The sequence below is a fragment of the Aythya marila genome (assembly GCF_965140915.1).
Source record: "Aythya marila genome assembly, chromosome: 20".
Lineage (NCBI taxonomy): Eukaryota > Metazoa > Chordata > Aves > Anseriformes > Anatidae > Aythya > Aythya marila.
In genome coordinates, this window is record NC_139061.1 from 25,610 (window position 1) to 31,970 (window position 6,361).

The following is a 6,361-nucleotide window of genomic DNA, read 5'->3' on the forward strand; positions in this document are numbered from 1 at the left end:
TTTTCTTCTGTGTTTTCTTCTGATCCATATGTTTTTTTGGTTGTTTTTGACGTGTTTTGGGGTCTCCGTTGGGTTTCGTTGGGTTTTCCATAGTCATCATAGTGGAAAAGTGTAAATTGTGGGTTTTGGAGAACATCAGGTAGGTTTAGGGGGGACTTTTGGGGCAGATTCATGGTTTTTGGGGTTTTCTTCTGTTTTTTTGGGGTGATCCTATTCATTTTTGAGTTGTTTTTGACGTGTTTTTGTGTCTCCGTTGGGTTTTGTTGGGTTTCGTAGGTCATAATGGTGGAAAAGTGTAAATTGTGGGTTTTGGAGAACATCAGGTAAGTTTAGGGTGGTTTTGGAATTGGATCCTTGGTTTTTGGGGATTTTCTTCCAGTTTTGGGGGTGATTCCGTTCTTGTTTGGGGTGTTTTTGAGGTGTTTTGGGGTCTCCGTTGTGTTTCATAGGTTTTCCATGGTCATCATTGTGGAAAAGTTTAAATTGTGGGTTTTGGAGAACATCAGGTATGTTTAGGGTGGTTTTGGGGTGGATCTATATTTTTGGGGGTTTTATTTCTTTCTTGGGTGCTATCCCGTTCTTGCTTTGCGTGTTTTTGACTTGTTTTGGGGTCTCTGTTGTGTTTCGTTGGGTTCTTGTTGGTCATCATGTTGGAAAAGTGTAAATTGTGGGTTTTGGAGAACTTCAGGTAGGTTTAGGGGGACTTTTGGGGTGGATCAATGTCTTTTGGGTTTTTCTTTCTTTTTTGGGGGTGATCCCGTTCTTGTTTGTGGTGTTTTTGAGGTGTTTTGGCGTTTCCGTTGCGTTTCGTTGAGTTCCTAATGGGTTTTATGGTGGTTGGGAGTGGACTTTGAGATTTGGAGAACGTCAGGTAGGTTTAGGGTGGTTTTGGAATTGGATCCTTGGTTTTTGGGGATTTTCTTCCAGTTTTGGGGGTGATTCCTTTCTTTTTTGGGGTGTTTTTGACATGTTATGTGGTCTCCGTTGTGTTTTGTTGGGTTCTCGTTGGTCATCATTGTGAAAAAGTGTAAATTGTGGGTTTTGGAGGACATCAGGTAGGTTTAGGGGGACTTTTGTGTTGGATCAATGGCTTTTAGGTTTTTCTTTCGGTTTTGGGGTTGATGCCGTTCTTCTTTGGGGTGTTTTTGACGTGTTTTGCAGTCTCCGTTGTGTTGCGTTGGGTTTTCCATTGTCATCATGTTGGAAAAGTGTAAATTTTGTGTTTTGGAGAACGTTAGGTAGGTTTAGGGTGGTATTGGGATTGGATCCGTGATTTTGGGGGATTTTCTTTCAGTTTTGGAGGTGATCCCGTTCTTTTTTGGGGTGTTTTTGACGTGTTTTGTGGTCTCCTTTGGGTTTTCGTTTGGTTCATGTTGGTCATCATGGTGGAAAAGGGTAAATTGTGGGTTTTGGGGACCATCAGTTAGGTTTAGGGGGACTTTTGGTGTGGATCGATGGCTTTTGGGGTATTCTTTCGTTTTTAGGGGTTATCCCGTTCTTGTTTTGTTTTTTTTTGACTTGTTTTGGGGTCCCCGATGGGTTTCGTTGGGTTCCTAATGGGCGTTATAGTGGTTGGGAGTGGATTGTACATTTAGGAGAACATCAGGTAGGTTTAAGGGTTTTTTTGGGGGTTAAATGACATATTTTCTTCTGATCCGGTTCGCTTTTGGGGTGTTTTTGAGGTGTTTTGGCGTTTCCGTTGCGTTTCGTTGAGTTCCTAATGGGTTTTATGGTGGTTGGGAGTGGACTTTGGGATTTGGAGAACATCAGGTAGGTTTAGGGTGGTTTTGGAATTGGATCCTTGGTTTTTGGGGATTTTCTTCCAGTTTTGGGGGTGATTCCGTTCTTGTTTGGGGTGTTTTTGACGTGTTTTGGGGTCTCCGTTGGGTTTCGTTGGGTTTTCCGTGGTCATCATGGTGGAAAAGTTTAAATTGTGGGTTTTGGAGAACATCGGGTAGGTTTAGGGTGGTTTTGGTGTGGATCTATGATTTTGAGGGTTTTTTTCCAATATTGGGGGTGATCCCTTTCTTTTTTGTTCTTTTTTTGGAAGTGTTTTTGTTTCTCCGTCGGGTTTCGTTGGGTTTTCCGTGGTCATCATGGTGGAAAAGTGTAAATTGTGTGTTTTGGAGATCATCAGGTAGGTTTATGGGGACTTTGGGGGCAGATTCATGGTTTTTGGGGTTTTCTTCTGTGTTTTCTTCTGATCCATATGTTTTTTTGGTTGTTTTTGACATGTTTTGGGGTCTCCGTTGGGTTTCGTTGGGTTTTCCATAGTCATCATAGTGGAAAAGGGTAAATTGTGGGTTTTGGAGAACATCAGGTAGGTTTAGGGGGGACTTTTGGGGCAGATTCATGGTTTTTGAGGATTTCTTCTGTTTTTTTGGGGTGATCCTATTCATTTTTGAGTTGTTTTTGACGTGTTTTTGTGTCTCCGTTGGGTTTTGTTGGGTTTCGTAGGTCATAATGGTGGAAAAGTGTAAATTGTGGGTTTTGGAGAACATCAGGTAGGTTTAGTGTGATTTTGGGGTGGATCTATGTTTTTTGGCATTTTCTTTCTTTTTTTAGGTGATCCCGTTCTTGTTTGGGGTGTTTTTGAGGTGTTTTGGGGTCTCCGTTGTGTTTCGTAGGTTTTCCATGGTCATCATTGTGGAAAAGGTTAAATTGTGGGTTTTGGAGAACATCAGGTATGTTTAGGGTGGTTTTGGGGTGGATCTATATTTTTGGGGGTTTTATTTCTTTCTTGGGTGCTATCCCGTTCTTGCTTTGCGTGTTTTTGACTTGTTTTGGGGTCTCTGTTGTGTTTCGTTGGGTTCTTGTTGGTCATCATGTTGGAAAAGTGTAAATTGTGGGTTTTGGAGAACTTCAGGTAGGTTTAGGGGGACTTTTGGGGTGGATCAATGTCTTTTGGGGTTTTCTTTCTTTTTTGGGGGTGATCCCGTTCTTGTTTGGGGTGTTTTTGAGGTGTTTTGGCGTTTCCGTTGCGTTTCGTTGAGTTCCTAATGGGTTTTATGGTGGTTGGGAGTGGACTTTGAGATTTGGAGAACATCAGGTAGGTTTAGGGTGGTTTTGGAATTGGATCCTTGGTTTTTGGGGATTTTCTTCCAGTTTTGGGGGTGATTCCGTTCTTTTTTGGGGTGTTTTTGACATGTTATGTGGTCTCCGTTGTGTTTTGTTGGGTTCTCGTTGGTCATCATTGTGAAAAAGTGTAAATTGTGGGTTTTGGAGGACATCAGGTAGGTTTAGGGGGACTTTTGTGTTGGATCAATGGCTTTTAGGTTTTTCTTTCGGTTTTGGGGTTGATGCCGTTCTTCTTTGGGGTGTTTTTGACGTGTTTTGCAGTCTCCGTTGTGTTGCGTTGGGTTTTCCATTGTCATCATGTTGGAAAAGTGTAAATTTTGTGTTTTGGAGAACGTTAGGTAGGTTTAGGGTGGTATTGGGATTGGATCCGTGATTTTGGGGGATTTTCTTTCAGTTTTGGAGGTGATCCCGTTCTTTTTTGGGGTGTTTTTGACGTGTTTTGTGGTCTCCTTTGGGTTTTCGTTTGGTTCATGTTGGTCATCATGGTGGAAAAGGGTAAATTGTGGGTTTTGGGGACCATCAGTTAGGTTTAGGGGGACTTTTGGTGTGGATCGATGGCTTTTGGGGTATTCTTTCGTTTTTAGGGGTTATCCCGTTCTTGTTTTGGTTTTTTTTGACTTGTTTTGGGGTCCCCGATGGGTTTCGTTGGGTTCCTAATGGGCGTTATAGTGGTTGGGAGTGGATTGTACATTTAGGAGAACATCAGGTAGGTTTAAGGGTTTTTTTGGGGGTTAAATGACATATTTTCTTCTGATCCGGTTCGCTTTTGGGGTGTTTTTGAGGTGTTTTGGCGTTTCCGTTGCGTTTCGTTGAGTTCCTAATGGGTTTTATGGTGGTTGGGAGTGGACTTTGGGATTTGGAGAACATCAGGTAGGTTTAGGGTGGTTTTGGAATTGGATCTTCGGTTTTTGGGGATTTTCTTCCAGTTTTGGGGGTGATTCCGTTCTTGTTTGGGGTGTTTTTGACGTGTTTTGGGGTCTCCGTTGGGTTTCGTTGGGTTTTCCGTGGTCATTACGGTGGAAAAGTTTAAATTGTGGGTTTTGGAGAACATCGGGTAGGTTTAGGGTGGTTTTGGTGTGGATCTATGATTTTGAGGGTTTTTTTCCAATATTGGGGGTGATTCCTTTCTTTTTTGTTCTTTTTTTGGAAGTGTTTTTGTTTCTCCGTCGGGTTTCGTTGGGTTTTCCGTGGTCATCATGGTGGAAAAGTGTAAATTGTGGGTTTTGGAGAACTTCAGGTAGGTTTAGGGGGACTTTTGGGGTGGATCAATGTCTTTTGGGTTTTTCTTTCTTTTTTTGTGGGTGATCCCGTTCTTGTTTGGGGTGTTTTTGACGTGTTTTGGCATTTCCGTTGCGTTTCGTTGAGTTCCTAATGGGTTTTATGGTGGTTGGGTGTGGACTTTGAGATTTGGAGAACATCAGGTAGGTTTAGGGTGGTTTTGGAATTGGATCCTTGGTTTTTGGGGATTTCCTTCCTGTTTTGGGGGTGATTCCGTTCTTGTTTGGGGTGTTTTTGACGTGTTATGGGGTCTCCGTTGGGTTTTGTTGGGTTCTCAGTGGTCATCATGGTGGAAAAGTGTAAATTGTGGGTTTTGGAGAACATCAGGTGAGTTTAAGTTTTTTTAGGAGGTGAATCTTTGGTTTTTGGGGAATTCTTCTGTTTTCTTTTAGCGTTTTCTTCTGTTTTTGGAGTGGTACCATTCTTTTTTGGGGTGTTTTTGACATGTTTTGGGGTCTCCGTTGTGTTTTGTTGGGTTCTCGTTGGTCATCATGGTGAAAAAGTGTAAATTGTGGGTTTTGGAGGACATCAGGTAGGTTTAGGAGGACTTTTGTGTTGGATCAATGGCTTTTAGGTTTTTCTTTCGGTTTTGGGGTTGATGCCGTTCTTCTTTGGGGTGTTTTTGACGTGTTTTGCGGTCTCCGTTGTGTTGCGTTGGGTTTTCCATTGTCATCATGTTGGAAAAGTGTAAATTTTGTGTTTTGGAGAACGTTAGGTAGGTTTAGGGTGGTTTTGGGATTGGATCCGTGATTTTGGGGGATTTTCTTTCAGTTTTGGAGGTGATCCCGTTCTTTTTTGGGGTGTTTTTGACGTGTTTTGTGGTCTCCTTTGGGTTTTCGTTTGGTTCATGTTGGTCATCATGGCGGAAAAGTGTAAATCGTGGGTTTTGGGGACCATCAGTTAGGTTTAGGGGGACTTTTGGTGTGGATCGATGGCTTTTGGGGTATTCTTTCGTTTTTAGGGGTTATCCCGTTCTTGTTTTGTTTTTTTTTTTTGACTTGTTTTGGGGTCCCCGATGGGTTTCGTTGGGTTCCTAATGGGCGTTATAGTGTTTGGGAGTGGATTGTACATTTAGGAGAACATCAGGTAGGTTTAAGGTTTTTTTGGGGTTAAATGACATATTTTCTTCTGATCCGGTTCTTGTTTGGGGTGTTTTTGAGGTGTTTTGGCGTTTCCGTTGCGTTTCGTTGAGTTCCTAATGGGTTTTATGGTGGTTGGGAGTGGACTTTGAGATTTGGAGAACATCAGGTAGGTTTAGGGTGGTTTTGGAATTGGATCCTTGGTTTTTGGGGATTTTCTTCCAGTTTTGGGGGTGATTCCGTTCTTTTTTGGGGTGTTTTTGACGTGTTTGGGGGTCTCCGTTGGGTTTCGTTGGGTTTTCCGTGGTCATTACGGTGGAAAAGTTTAAATTGTGGGTTTTGGAGAACATCGGGTAGGTTTAGGGTGGTTTTGGTGTGGATCTATGATTTTGAGGGTTTTTTTCCAATATTGGGGGTGATCCCTTTCTTTTTTGTTCTTTTTTTGGAAGTGTTTTTGTTTCTCCGTCGGGTTTCGTTGGGTTTTCCGTGGTCATCATGGTGGAAAAGTGTAAATTGTGTGTTTTGGAGATCATCAGGTAGGTTTATGGGGACTTTGGGGGCAGATTCATGGTTTTTGGGGTTTTCTTCTGTGTTTTCTTCTGATCCATATGTTTTTTTGGTTGTTTTTGACGTGTTTTGGGGTCTCCGTTGGGTTTCGTTGGGTTTTCCATAGTCATCATAGTGGAAAAGGGTAAATTGTGGGTTTTGGAGAACATCAGGTAGGTTTAGGGGGGACTTTTGGGGCAGATTCATGGTTTTTGGGGTTTTCTTCTGTTTTTTGGGGGTGATCTTATTCATTTTTGAGTTGTTTTTGACGTGTTTTTGTGTCTCCGTTGGGTTTTGTTGGGTTTCGTAGGTCATAATGGTGGAAAAGTTTAAATTGTGGGTTTTGGAGAACATCGGGTAGGTTTAGGGTGGTTTTGGTG